General features: G+C 38.9%; 1 non-coding gene across 1 annotated transcript; it reads right to left on the bottom strand.

Annotated features, from left to right (window-relative positions):
- Positions 1-12,844: 12,844 nt before the first annotated feature.
- On the bottom strand, positions 12,845-12,948 carry LOC112746033 (small nucleolar RNA R71). The gene has a single exon (XR_003173933.1). It is a non-coding gene; the product is annotated as a small nucleolar RNA R71 (small nucleolar RNA).
- Positions 12,949-13,679: the final 731 nt, after the last annotated feature.

The following is a 13,679-nucleotide window of genomic DNA, read 5'->3' as shown; positions in this document are numbered from 1 at the left end:
ATATAGCTCAGTAGTAGAGCATTTGACTGCAAAACAAGAGATCATGGACCTCAACAAGAGCATGAAAAAATTCCTCACCATGAAATCCCTAAGATGCCTTAGGGGATGTACTTTCCTCCACAAAACTATTGGGAGCAAATCAACACCTCCCTAGGAGAATTAAGTTCCAACATGGGACAACTAAGGATGGAGCACCAAGAGCACTCCATCATCCTCCATGAGATTAGAGAAGATAAAAAGGCTATGAGGGAGGAACAACAAAGACAAAGAAGAGACATAGAGGAGCTCAAGAACACCATTGGTTCTTCAAGAGGAAGAAGACGCCACCCTCACTAAGGTGGACCCGTTCCTTAATCTCCTTGTTCTTATTTTTCTATTTTTTGTTTACTATGCTTTATGTTTATGTTTATGTTTGTGTCTTTATTATATGATCATTAGTGTTTAAGTGTTTATGTCTTAAAGCTATGAATGTCCTATGAATCCATCACCTTTCTTAAATGAAAACTGTTATGAAAATAAAAGAACAAGAAGTACATGATTTCGAATTCATCCTTTAAATTAGTTTAATTATTTTGATGTGGTGACAATACTTTTTGTTTTCTGAATGAATGCTTGAATAGTGCATATGTCTTTTGAATTTGTTGTTTATGAATGTTAAAATTGTTGGCTCTTGAAGAATGATGAAAAAAGAGAAATGTTATTTGATAATCTGAAAAATTATAAAAATGATTCTTGAAGCAAGAAAAAGCAGTGAATTCAAAGGCTTGCGAAAAAAAAAAAGAAAAAGCAAGCAGAAAAAGCCAAAAGCCCTTAAAACCAAAAGGCAAGAGTAAAAAGCCAGTAACCCTTTAAACTAAAAGACAAGGGTAATAAAAAAGGATCCAAGGCTTTGAGCATTAATGGATAGGAGGGCCTAAAGGAATAAAATCCTGGCCTAAGCGGCTAAACCAAGCTGTCCCTAACCATGTGCTTGTGGCGTGAAGGTGTCAAGTGAAACTTGAGACTGAGCGGTTAAAGTCGAGGTCCAAAGAAAAAAGAAGAGTGTGCTTAAAAACCCTGGACACCTCTAATTGGGGACTCTAGCAAAGCTGAGTCACAATCTAAAAAGGTTCACCCAATTATGTGTCTGTGGCATTTATGTATCCGGTGGTAATACTGGAAAACAAAGTGCTTAGGGCCACGGCCAAGACTCCTAAAGTAGCTGTGTTCAAGAATCAACATACTGAACTAGGAGAATCAATAACACTATCTAAAATCTAAGTTCCTATAGATGCCAATCATTCTGAACTTCAATGGATAAAGTGAGATGCCAAAACTATTCAAGAGGCAAAAAGCTACTAGTCCCGCTCATCTGACTGGAGCTAAGTTTCATTGTTATTTTGGAATTATAGTATATTCTCTTCTTTTTATCCTATTTGATTTTCAGTTTCTTGGGGACAAGCAACAATTTAAGTTTGGTGTTGTGATGAGCGGATAATTTATACGCTTTTTGGCATTGTTTTTACATAGTTTTCAGTATGATTTAGTTAGTTTTTAATATATTTTTATTATTTTTTAAATAAAAATCACATTTCTGGACTTTACTATGAGTTTGTGTGTTTTTCTGTGATTTCAGGTAATTTCTGGCTGAAATTGAGGGACTTGAGCAAAAATCAGATTCAGAGGCTGAAGAAGGACTGCAGATGCTGTTGGATTCTGACCTCCCTGCACTCAAAGTAGATTTTCTGGAGCTAAAGAAGTCCAAATGGCGCGCTATCAATTGCGTTGGAAAGTAGACATCCAGCGTTTTCTAGAAATATATAATAGTCCATACTTTGCTTGAGTTTAGACGACGCAAACTAGTGTTCAACGCCAGCCTTCTGCCCTATTCTAGAGTTAAACGCCAGAAACAGGTTACAAACTGGCGTTTAACTCCGAGAAAGACCTCTACACATGAAAGCTTCAATGCTCAGCCCAAGAACACACCAAGTGGGCCCAGAAGTGGATTTCTGCATCATTTACTCATTTCTGTAAACCCTAGTAACTAGTTTAGTATAAATAGGACTTTTTACTTTTGTATTAGTGAGCTGATCCGATCTTTGGACGTTTAGTCCCTAAGCCTTGGAGGCTGGCCATTCGGCCATGCTTAGACTATAATCACTTTTGTATTTTCAATGGTAGAGTTTCTACACACCATAGATTAAGGTGTGGAGCTCTGCTATTCCTCATGAATTAATGCAAAGTACTATTGTTTTTCTATTCAATTCATGCCTATTTGTTCTCTAAGATATTCATTCGCATGCAAGAACATGATGAATATGATGATTATGTGATGCTCATCACCTTCTCACCTATGAACGCGTGCCTGACAACCACTTCCGTTCTACATGCAAACAAGCTTGAATGTGTATCTCTTAGCCTCCTGATCGTGAGATCAGAGTCTTCGTGGTATAGGCTAGAATTATTGGCGGCCATTCTTGAGATCCGGAAAGTCTAAACCTTGTTTGTGGTATTCCGAGTAGGATCTGGGAAGGGATGGCTGTGACGAGCTTCAAACTCGCGAGTGCTGGGCGTAGTGACAGACGCAAAAGGATTACTGAATCCTATTCCAGTATGATCGAGAACTGACAGATGATTAGCCGTGCGGTGACAGCGCATTTTGGACCATTTTCACTGAGAGGACGGGATGTAGCCATTGACAACGGTGATGCCCTACATAAAGCTTGCCATGGAAAGGAGTAGGAATGATTGGATGAAGACAGCAAGAAAGCAGAGATTCAGAAGGAACAAAAGCATCTCTATACGCTTATCTGAAATTCTCACCAATGAATTACATAAATATTTCTATCCTATTTTATATTTTAATTATATTTTAATTATCAATTCACCATAACCATTTGAATCCGCCTGACTGAGATTTACAAGGTGACCATAGCTTGCTTCAAGCCGACAATCTCCGTGGGATCGACCCTTACTCACATAAGGTTTATTACTTGGACGACCCAGTGCACTTGCTAGTTAGTTGTGCGAAGTTGTGACAAAGAACTAAAATTATGAACGTGCGTATTAAGTTTTTGACGCCGTTACCAAGGAATGAATGATCACGATTTTCCACACCAAGCAGTGTTAGGACAGAGGAAAGACAATCTAGTGCATGTTATATACTATGCCAGCAAGGTCCTTAATGAAACTCAAAGGAATTACACCACCACTGAAAAGGAATTACTGGAAATAGTGTTTGCATTTGATAAATTTAGATCATATCTCATTGGCTCTAAAGTGATTATTTTTACTGATCATGCAGTACTAAAATACCTACTTGCCAAGCAAGAATCAAAACCAAGATTGATAAGGTGGATCTTGTTGCTGCAGGAGTTCAACATTGAAATTAAAGATAAGAAAGGAGTGGAGAACAAAGTAGCGGATCACCTGTCAAGAATTCCTTGTGAAGAGGTGATGCCAAGGCATCATGGCCTATTTTTCTATGCTTGTTCACCTTTAATTTTCACTAATCATGCTTAATTATTGAGTATTTTTATGCTTAAATCATAGATTACTTTCATCTCTTTGAGTTAATCTATTCTGCAGAAATTGGTGGAAAAAGAAAGTAAAAAGCATAAAACAAGCATGGAAGAAGAAAGGAGCTTAAAAGGCTAAGTAGAAGCAAAGGAAAGCAAAGTTGGAGAACCAACGTTGGTGGCAAAGTTGGAGTGAATGCTGGGAAGAACCAACATTGGTATGAAGAAAGTGAAGAACTAACGTTGGAGGGAACGTTGGTAAACCAACGTTACCCCCAACGCTCTCGATACATCTCAGAAATTAAACGCCGGAAGAATCACCTTGTGTGCATACGCACAGAGCAGTGTGCGTACGTGATGACATGTCATCATGTCATATTTTTCTATACGTTTTGATATAAGAAATTGATGATTAGTGCTTAAATATTGCATTCTTTTGTGCTTAAATGGTATATTTCTTTGATCTTTTGATTTTACAAATTTTGTAGGAAATAAGAAGAAAAAGAAGCAAAAAAAGCACAAAATAAGCTAAAAAAAAGAAAAGAGGAATTTTGGGGCACACTTTGAAGTTTGAGCACGCTTGAAACTTTAGGCCACACTTTTAAAAGTGTGGCCATGACCATGAAGCCATGGCATGCATTAATGCCTTATGCATGAATTTGTTATTGATAAATTAAAGCATGCATGCATTGGCAAATCAAGCTTTACGTAATGCATTACTAAGCTTTAATTATGCTAATTGGCAATTGATAATGTATTACATGCTTGCATTGGCTTTAACGATTAATGCATTGGTATTATTAAAGTAAAGCATGCACGTAATGCATTATAAATTAAAGCATGCATTTCATTAATGCCATTAAAGCCAATTGGCCAAAGTACATATCAGGCTTTATAATGCATTAGCATTATTAATGAAAGCATGCAATATAAAGCAATGAGCGCTATGTTTAAAAGCAAGGGAGCGTTCATGAACCAAGCAATGAACACTAGCGTTCATTAAAGCAACAGAGCGCCAAAGAAGGGAGCAAGGCAAAGCGTGACAAAGGCTCAAGCAAGGCATAGCGTTCGAAGATCCAATGGAGCGCTCAACATCAAGGCATAGCGCTCAAATCAAAGGAGCGCTACGTTAACTCTTTCAACTTTTTCATGGCTCATTTAAAGAAAAGCAAGGCATGACACTCCCAAAATGAAATAGCCAAGGCTCGTAGAGGGAGACCAAGGCAAGCAAAGGGTGCTATGTTGCATCTTCCAACTGAGCGCTGAGGAATTGCAAGCACGGAAGGGAAGCATGACAAGGCATGTAGCGCTACGTTGATAATCCTCATTGAGCACTCCACTGGAGCATGGCTCCAACCCAAAATTGAACCAAGCAACCCTGACCCATGCCACTTGAACCAAGCCATCCGGATCCACTCCTCTTCAAATCCAAAGCAAGCAAAGCCCATTATCATCACTCAAAGGCACAAGAGATAGTTAGAATAGGAATTTCATTTAATTGTAATTTTTTAATTTCAATTTCATTTTAATTTTGTAAAAGCCTATAAAAAGGCATCTGTTCCATTTTAGAAGGAAGGCTGGCTCTGCTAGAGCAATAGGAGTAGGGTAGAATAGAGAATTCTCTTTGAAACACTTTTACTTTTTCTGCAATTATCAATTTGGATTTATGAAATTTCAGTTTCTGCAACCTTTTGCTACAATTTCTTCCTCTGCAATCTCCTTTCTGTTTTGATCGAGAGAGCAATTGAGCTCTTGGCTTTCTTTCCTTTTTGATATTCCATTGAAATTGTTAATTTCTCTTTGAGATTTCAGATCTAAGTCTTCTTGAGCTTGATTTACTCTTCTGCACATTTACATTCTGCAACTTTACAATTGAGTTTGCTGCAAATCTGAATTTACTTTCCTGAAATTTAATCTTTCTGAGTTCTGATCTATTGCTTTCTTTAATTTCCAGCACCCAGCTCCCTTTACTTTTCATGAAATTTACCTTTCTTGTCATTTAAGATTTTGCCAATTTACTTTTCTTGCTCTTTAAGCTTCTGCCAATTTAAACTTTTGTCCACTTTAGTTTCTACAATTTACATTCTGTTGCTTCAATTTCACTCAATTCACCAATGTTAGCTTGACTAAACTAATCACCCACTAAAGTTGCTTGATCCATCAATCCCTGTGGGATCGACCTCACTCTAAGTGAGTTTTACTACTTGATGCGACCTGGTACACTTGCCGGTGAGTTTTGGTGTGGAATCTGATTTTCACCCATCAGTATGCACAAGAAGAAAAGTGGCTAGTGTGCGTATGCATAAGCGAGTGTGCATATGCACAAGTGGAACGTTAGCTCAACAACGTTGCCTCCAACGCTCAGGTCAAATGCTAGCATTGGAAATTTTTTCTAGTGTACGTACGCACAAGAGGAAATTTGCCACTGTCCATGCGCACACTGCCTTGTGCGTGCGCACACGAGGAAGAGCGTTGGAAAAGAACGTTTGCATGCCAACGTTGACGCAGACACTGAAGAAAGGTCTGGGAGTAGTTTTTAACGATGGCAACACCACTAGAGGCCCCAATACACCCCTGGATCATGCAAGCAAGCAGAGCCCATCAAACATCACTCAATCCAAGGCACAAGAAGCATCTAGATTAGGAATTTTCATTTGTAATTTGTATTTTTATCTTTTAGTTTGTAAGCCTGTATATAGGCATTAGCTGGATTGGAGGGATTATTCTGGATTGGAGGGGAGTCCGGAATCACGCACACACATCCCCTGGCACACACCACTAGGAGTGGGTCTTCGGACCACTCCCCACATACACTCTTCGTCCTTTTCTTTTCTTTTCTTCCTTAGTAGTAGTTTGGTTTCAGTTTGTAATTTTCATTTATGAACTTTGAAGTTTCAATTTCAGTTTTTAATTCTTCATCTTCATCTCTAATTTTCTGTACTTTCTTTCTTTCTTGTTTGAACAAAGCAATGAACAACTAACTCTTTTCATTGGGTTAGGGAGCTCTGTTGAATTTCAATGGATCAAAAGTAGTTTTCATTTTTTTCTCTATCTTTTCTCTTGATCTTGCTAGAAATCTTTTGATCTTCACCCAATTGAGTAATTGTCTTGGAAGAGAAGTTACTCATACTTGGATTTTCTCGGAACCTTGAAAGAGGAATGAGGAAATCATGCTAGAAATGCTTTCTCACATTGGATTAGGTTGGGGGTTGGATGGATATAGTGACATGTAATCCTACCAATACTTTGATCTATGAAAATGTGTGGTATAATTAGTGACCAAACATCATCTCTTCCCATGAGCAATTAAATCAAGACATTGGGCAATTGTTCAAGCTTAAAGAGATTGGTGAGCCAAGACATTGGGATCCAATCACCTAAGATTGCCAAGAAAGATCAATGAATGCATTGATTGAGGAAGAGATGAGAATGAACTTGATCCGGATGATTGCAACATCTCTCTATCCTAATGTTCATTTTAATTTTAGTTATTACATTTATTTTTCTGCATTTTACATTTCTAGTATTTTGCTTTCCCGTACTTACTTTCTTTGCCATTTAATTTCTTGCACTTTATTGCTTTCCTTTACTTTTATGTCAATTTACATTTCTTGTTTGCTTATTATTCCAATATGAACCGTCTAACTAGGATAATTAATTAACCACTGATTGCTTAATCCGTTAATCCTCGTGGGATCGACCTCACTCTTTAGTGAGTTTTATTACTTGATACGACCTGGTGCACTTGCCGGTAGTTGGTACGCGAAACGTGATTGTTCGTTCCCCGGCAAATGCACCAAAAACTTGGTGTGGGAGAACATAATTCCAACACTTCTTCACAACTCCGTGTAACTAACCAGCAAGTGTACTGGGTCGTCCAAGTAATACCTTACGTGAGTAAGGGTCGATCCCATGGAGATTGTCGGCTTGAAGCAAGCTATGGTCATCTTGTAAATCTCAGTCAGGCGGATTCAAATGGTTATGAGGTTTTGATAATTAAAATATAAATAAAAGAGAAAATAAAATAGAGATACTTATGTAATTCATTGGTGGGAATTTCAGATAAGCGTCTGGAGATGCTTTGTTGCTTCTGAACTTCTGCTTTCCTACTGCCTTCTTCCAACCATGCGTTACCTCCTTCCATGGCAACCTGTATGATCCTCTCGGATGAAAACAAATCCATATGCGCTGTCACTGCACGGCTAATCATCTGTCAGTTCCCGCTAGCGTCGGAATAGGACCATTGTCCTTTTGCACACTGTCATGCACCCAACATTCGCAAGTTTGAATCTCGTCACAGTCATCCCTTCCCAGATCCTACTCGGAATACCACAGAAAAGGTTTAGACTTTTCGGATCTCAGGAATGCTGTCAATGGTTCTAGCCTATACTACAAAGATACTAATCTCACGGACTCGGTCCATGTATTAGATATCCAAGAGAGTATACTCCAGCTGTCGTCCAATGACTATGTTGAACATCATGTAGATCACTTTGTGGTTGTCAGGCACGCGATCTTGGCTAAGCGAGTAACGAAGATTGGGTGATTGTCACGGGTCACCCCTTCATTCTGACTTAACTGAATTAAGAACGAGAGTATATCTTGGAGAAGAAGTAGGCGTGAATTGAATAGAAAACAGTAGTACTTGTATTAATTCATGAAGAACAACAGAGCTCCACACCTTAATCTATGGGGTGTAGAAACTCCACCATAGAAAATACATAAGTGAAAAAGGTCTAGGCATGGCCGTGAGGCCAACCTCCAAAATGTGTACAATGATCTATGATAGTGTATGATTGAAAAAAACTCTTAAAATAAATCTCTAAAAGTAGTTTTTATACTAAACTAGTAACTAGGGTTTACAGAAAATGAGTAACTAAGTGCAGATAGTGCAGAAATCCACTTCCGGGGCCCACTTGGTGTGTGCTTGGGCTGAACATTGAAGCTTTACACGTGCGTAGGCTTTTCCTGGAGTTAAACGCCAGCTTTAGTGCCAGTTTGGGCGTTTAACTCTAATTCCGGTGCTAGTTTGGGCGTTTTATGCCAAGATGTTTTAGGCTATCTATGGACGCCAGTTTGGGCCATCAAATATCAGACAAAGTATGGACTATTATATATTGCTGGAAAGCCCCAGATATCTACATTCTAACGCAAATAAGAGCACGCCAATTAGGCTTCTGTAGCTGCAGAAAATCCATTTCGAATGCAGTAGGGTTAGAATCTAAAAGCATTTGTAGTCCTTTTTCAGCCTCTGAATCAGATTTTTGCTCAGGTCCCTCAATTTCAACCAGAAAATACCTGAAATCATAGAAAAACACAAAAACTCATAGTAAAGTCTAGAAATGTGATTTTTGAATAAAAACTAATAAAAATATAATAAAAATTAATTAAAACATACTAACAACTATGTAAAAACAATGCCAAAAAGGGTATAAATTATCCGCTCATCACAACACCAAACTTAAATTGTTGCTTGTCCCCAAGCAACTGAAAACAAAATAGGATAAAAAGAAGAGAATATACAATGAATTCCAAACTTATCAATGAAGATTAGCTTTAATTAGTTGAGCGGGACTTGTAGCCTTTTTGCTTCTGAACAGTTTTGGCATCTCACTTTATCCTTTGAAGTTCAGAATGATTGGCATCTATAGGAACTCAGAATTCAGATAGTGTTATTGATTCTCCTAGTTCAGTATGTTGATTCTTGAACACAGCTACTTTATGAGTCTTGGCCATGACCCTAGGCATTTTGTTTTCCAGTATTACCACCGGATACATAAATGCCACAGACACATAACTGGGTGAACCTTTTCAGATTGTGACTCAGCTTTTTTAGAGTCCCCAGTTAGAGGTGCCCAGAGCTCTTAAGCACAGTCTTTCTTTTGGACCACGACTTTAACCGCTCAGTCTCAAGCTTTTTACTTGACACCTTCACGCCACAAGCGCATGGTTAGGGACAACTTGGTTTAGCCGCTTAGGCCAGGATTTTATTCCTGTGGGCCCTCCTATCCATTAATGCTCAAAGCCTTGGATCCTCTTTACCCTTGCCTTTTTCATTATTCTTTCAAGAGCCAACAATTTTAACATTCATAAACAACAAATTCAAAAATATGCACTGTTCAAGCATTTATTCAGAAAACAAAAAGTATTGCCACCTGATGCCAAGGCATCTTAGGTTAGTTTCACTAGCATTTTTCTGTTAGTTTTAGTGGTTTTATGCATTTTCTTGAGCTTAAAGTAACCAAAAATGGTTAAATGAAGAACAAAGCAATGAACCATCCAAACAGTATGATTTTAATGCAAATTCCATGAGTTTTAGTTATATTACTTGAATGCTATGAATGGAAGATTTCTCATGAAATTTTGCAAGACTTTGATGCAATTGTTTGGATGATTTCAGGGAAGAAGAGGCTAAGCAAGGAAGCAACAAAATCAATAAAGGAAGCTTGAATATCACATGTGGAGTTTAAGTTCCAGTTTAAGCCTAAACTGGAGCTTAAACGCCAGAATCAGGAAGGCTAAGAAATGCTGGAATTGAAGTTTAACCTCCAGTTTAACCTTAAACTGGAGGTTAAACGCCAGAATGAAAGTCTCACCAAAGAAGCATTCCACGTTTAACCTCCAGTTTAACCTTAAACTGGAGGTTAAACGCCAGAATGATAATGCCACTCAGGAAGGAGTTCCACGTTTAACCTCCAGTTTAACCTTAAACTGGAGGTTAAACGCCAGAATGGGAAAAGCACCAGGGAGCCATTTCCACGTTTAAGCTCCAGTTTGACCTCAAACTGGAGCTTAAACGTGTTCGACCAAGTTTTCTCCTCCAGGGTTGCTCTCTCCATTTCCACGTTTAAGCTCCAGTTTGACCTCAAACTGGAGCTTAAACGTGTTCGACACCTCCAGGGCTACCCTTCTAAGCTTCCACGTTTAACCTCCAGTTTAACCTTAAACTGGAGGTTAAACGTGTTCGACCTCCAGAGCTGCCCTTCCTATCTCCACGTTTAAGCTTCAGTTTAACCTTAAACTGAAGCTTAAACGTGTTCGACTACATGACTCTCCAGGGCTGCCTTCTTCCATTTCCACGTTTAAGCTTCAGTTTAACCTTAAACTGAAGCTTAAACGTGCTTCTACAAAAGGCCTCACTGGAAGTGTCTGGCGTTTAAGCTGCAGTTTAAGCTTAAACTGCAACTTAAACGCCACTCTTGGAAAAGGTTTCTGGGCCAAAAATAGTGCGGTTTAAGTTAGTCTTTGAGCACAAACATTAACTTAAACTTACTCTGGTATGAAACCCAATTGAATATCATGGTTTATGGGATTGGGCCTGAAGGATTGATGAGTTTGAAATCTCAATTTATTGAGTCATGTGTTATTATTTGATTATCACTAAGTTGGCTCAATGAATGTTACAAAATTTGGATCAACAGCCTCATCAAGATTATGGATCATAAACCCAAGGCAAAAGGAAAGCAGGGAGAGGCCTCAAAGCCCAAGAAACACAACAGAAGCTCAATATAGAAAGTGTATAAATAGGATAGAATTTAAGTTAGGGAGGACGTTTTACCTTCACTTTTAGCTAGTTTTCATATCTTTGTAATTGAATTCAGAGCTATGACTCACTAAACCCCCTTTCATTGGGTTAGGGAGCTCTATTGTAATTCAATGAATCAATAATAGTTTATCTTCTTCTTCAATCTTTTCTCTTGAATTTTGTTAGAAAGCTTCTCGATCTAATTCCATTGGGTAGTTGTCTTGGGAAAGAAACTACCCATAATTGGAATCCTTCGGAACCTTGGGAAAGGAATGGAGGATTCATGCTAGAGAAGCTTTCTCACAGTGAATTGGATTGGGGTTTGGATCGATATTGTGACATGTAATCCTACCAAATTGTGGTTCATGAAACTGTGTGGTATAATCAGTGATCGAGCATCATCTCTTCTTATGAACATTTAAACCAAGGGATTGGGAATTTGTTCATTTTTAGAGAGAATTGGTGAGCCAAGGGATTGGGATCCAATCATATAAGATTGCCAAGCAAAATTCAATGAACGCATTGCTTGAGGAAGAGATAAACATGTTTTGATTCGGAGATCTCAATATCTCCTATAACCCAATGAATCCCCCAATTCTGATTTCCATCTTCTCTTTACATTCCGCAACTCAATTCATGCAATCACCCCCATTCCCTTTTAATTTCAGCAATTTAGTTTCTGCTCTTTAATTCATGCAATTTAAGATTCCGCCATTTCAATTTCTTGTCATTTACTTTTCCCGCCAATTTTACATTCCGCAATTCTCATCTCAATCTTGATTCCGCTCAACTAGAACACACTTCTAATCCGAATTGCTCACTCAACCAATCCTTGTGGGATTCGACCTCACTCTATTGTGAGTTTTTACTTGACGATAACCGGTGCACTTGCCGGAAGGAATTTTGCCGATCGTGCAATTTCCTAAATCGTAGCATAACTAGTTTATGCGCATCAAGTTTATGGCGCCGTTACCGGGGATTGGTTTTCGATTGACAATTCTCCAATTGGAAGCTAACTAGATTGAGCAATTTCTCTTGCTTTGTTAATTCTGTTCAAGTTACTTGTTGAATTTTAATTTCTGCACTCGGTTACATGCTTTCTTTCTTTATGCCTTTAAATTCAAGCAACTAACTCACTGACTCACTAACTATTTGAATTAATTCCTCAATTGCTCTAACCATACTCTTCCATTAACCAAGAGTATTTCACTTGTTTGTGCCTGTGCTGTGTTCTTGTATGACAGGTAGGAGAGGAGAGACATCAACTCCTCCATATACCGAACCAGAGAGGACCCTTCATAGACTGAGAAGGGAAGCAAGAGGGAAGAGAGTAGTGGGAGAAGAGGAATCTGAAGGAGAATCTGAGGACAATTTTGAGGAAGCTTTAGATCTCAACATGGATAGAGAAGTTCACAACCATGAGAGAGCTGATGGAAACAATGCCATTCCTGAGAGGAGGGTTCTTAGTTCATACATAAACCCAACCTCTGGGAATTGTGGTAGCAGCATCCAGAAACCACCCATTCAGGCCAACAATTTTGAACTCAAACCACAGCTAATATCACTTGTGGAGAATCATTGTTCATTTGGTGGAAGTGCTAATGAAGACCCAAACCAACATCTCACAAAATTCCTGAGAATTTGTGACACTGTGAAGTCCAATGGAGTCCAGGAAGATGCATATAAACTGCTTTTGTTCCCATTTTCACTTAGGGACAAAGCAGCTAAGTGGCTGGAATCATTCCCAAGGGGGAGTCTAACAACATGGGATGAGGTGGAAAGCAAGTTTCTGGCACGTTTCTACCCCCCACAAAAGGTCAATAGGCTTCGATCTGAGGTTCAGACTTTTAGACAACAAGATGGTGAAACTCTCTACGAGGCATGGGAGAGATTCAAGGACTTGACAAGGAAATGCCCACCAGACATGTTCCATGATTGGGTGCAATTGCATATTTTCTATGATGGACTCTCTTATGAATCAAGGAAGGCTGTAGACCATTCATCAGGAGGTTCATTGAACAGGAAAAAGACTGTGGAAGAGGCCATTGAAGTGATTGAGACAGTGGCTGAGAATGAGTACTACTATGCATCAGAAAGGCACAACACTAAGGGAGTCATGGAGCTGAACCATGTTGATACAATTCTAGCCCAAAACAAGGTGTTTGCCAAGCAACTAGCAGAGCTTACCAGGCAATTAGAAACAAAGCAAGTGGCTGCAATACACACACAAGATCAAGAGGAAGTAAGCATTGAAGGAGGTGATTGGGAAGAGGCCAACTATGTGGGAAACCAACAAAGGCAATCATATGATCCACATTCCAACACTTACAACCCAGGATGGAAAAATCACCCAAACTTTAGGTGGGGGAACCAACAAACCCAACCACAAAACCACAAACCTTACAACCACAACCAACATAACAATTCCACATACCAAAACTCCAACCAAAGATCATACCAAGCCACACAAAACACTTACCCCCAACCATCATATCATGGCCAAAATAATCAACCTACCCAACTTAATCCGAACCAACAATTTCAAGATCAATTAAACCGGATAGAAGGAATGATGGCAACCATGAGTCAAGACATAACCGAATTGAAAAGCTTCAGGGATGATGTGAGAGCTACCTTAAGAAACCATGGTGAAAAAC

This window comes from Arachis hypogaea, chromosome 14 (genome assembly GCF_003086295.3).
Source record: "Arachis hypogaea cultivar Tifrunner chromosome 14, arahy.Tifrunner.gnm2.J5K5, whole genome shotgun sequence".
Lineage (NCBI taxonomy): Eukaryota > Viridiplantae > Streptophyta > Magnoliopsida > Fabales > Fabaceae > Arachis > Arachis hypogaea.
This window is presented reverse-complemented; position numbering and strand designations above follow the sequence as displayed.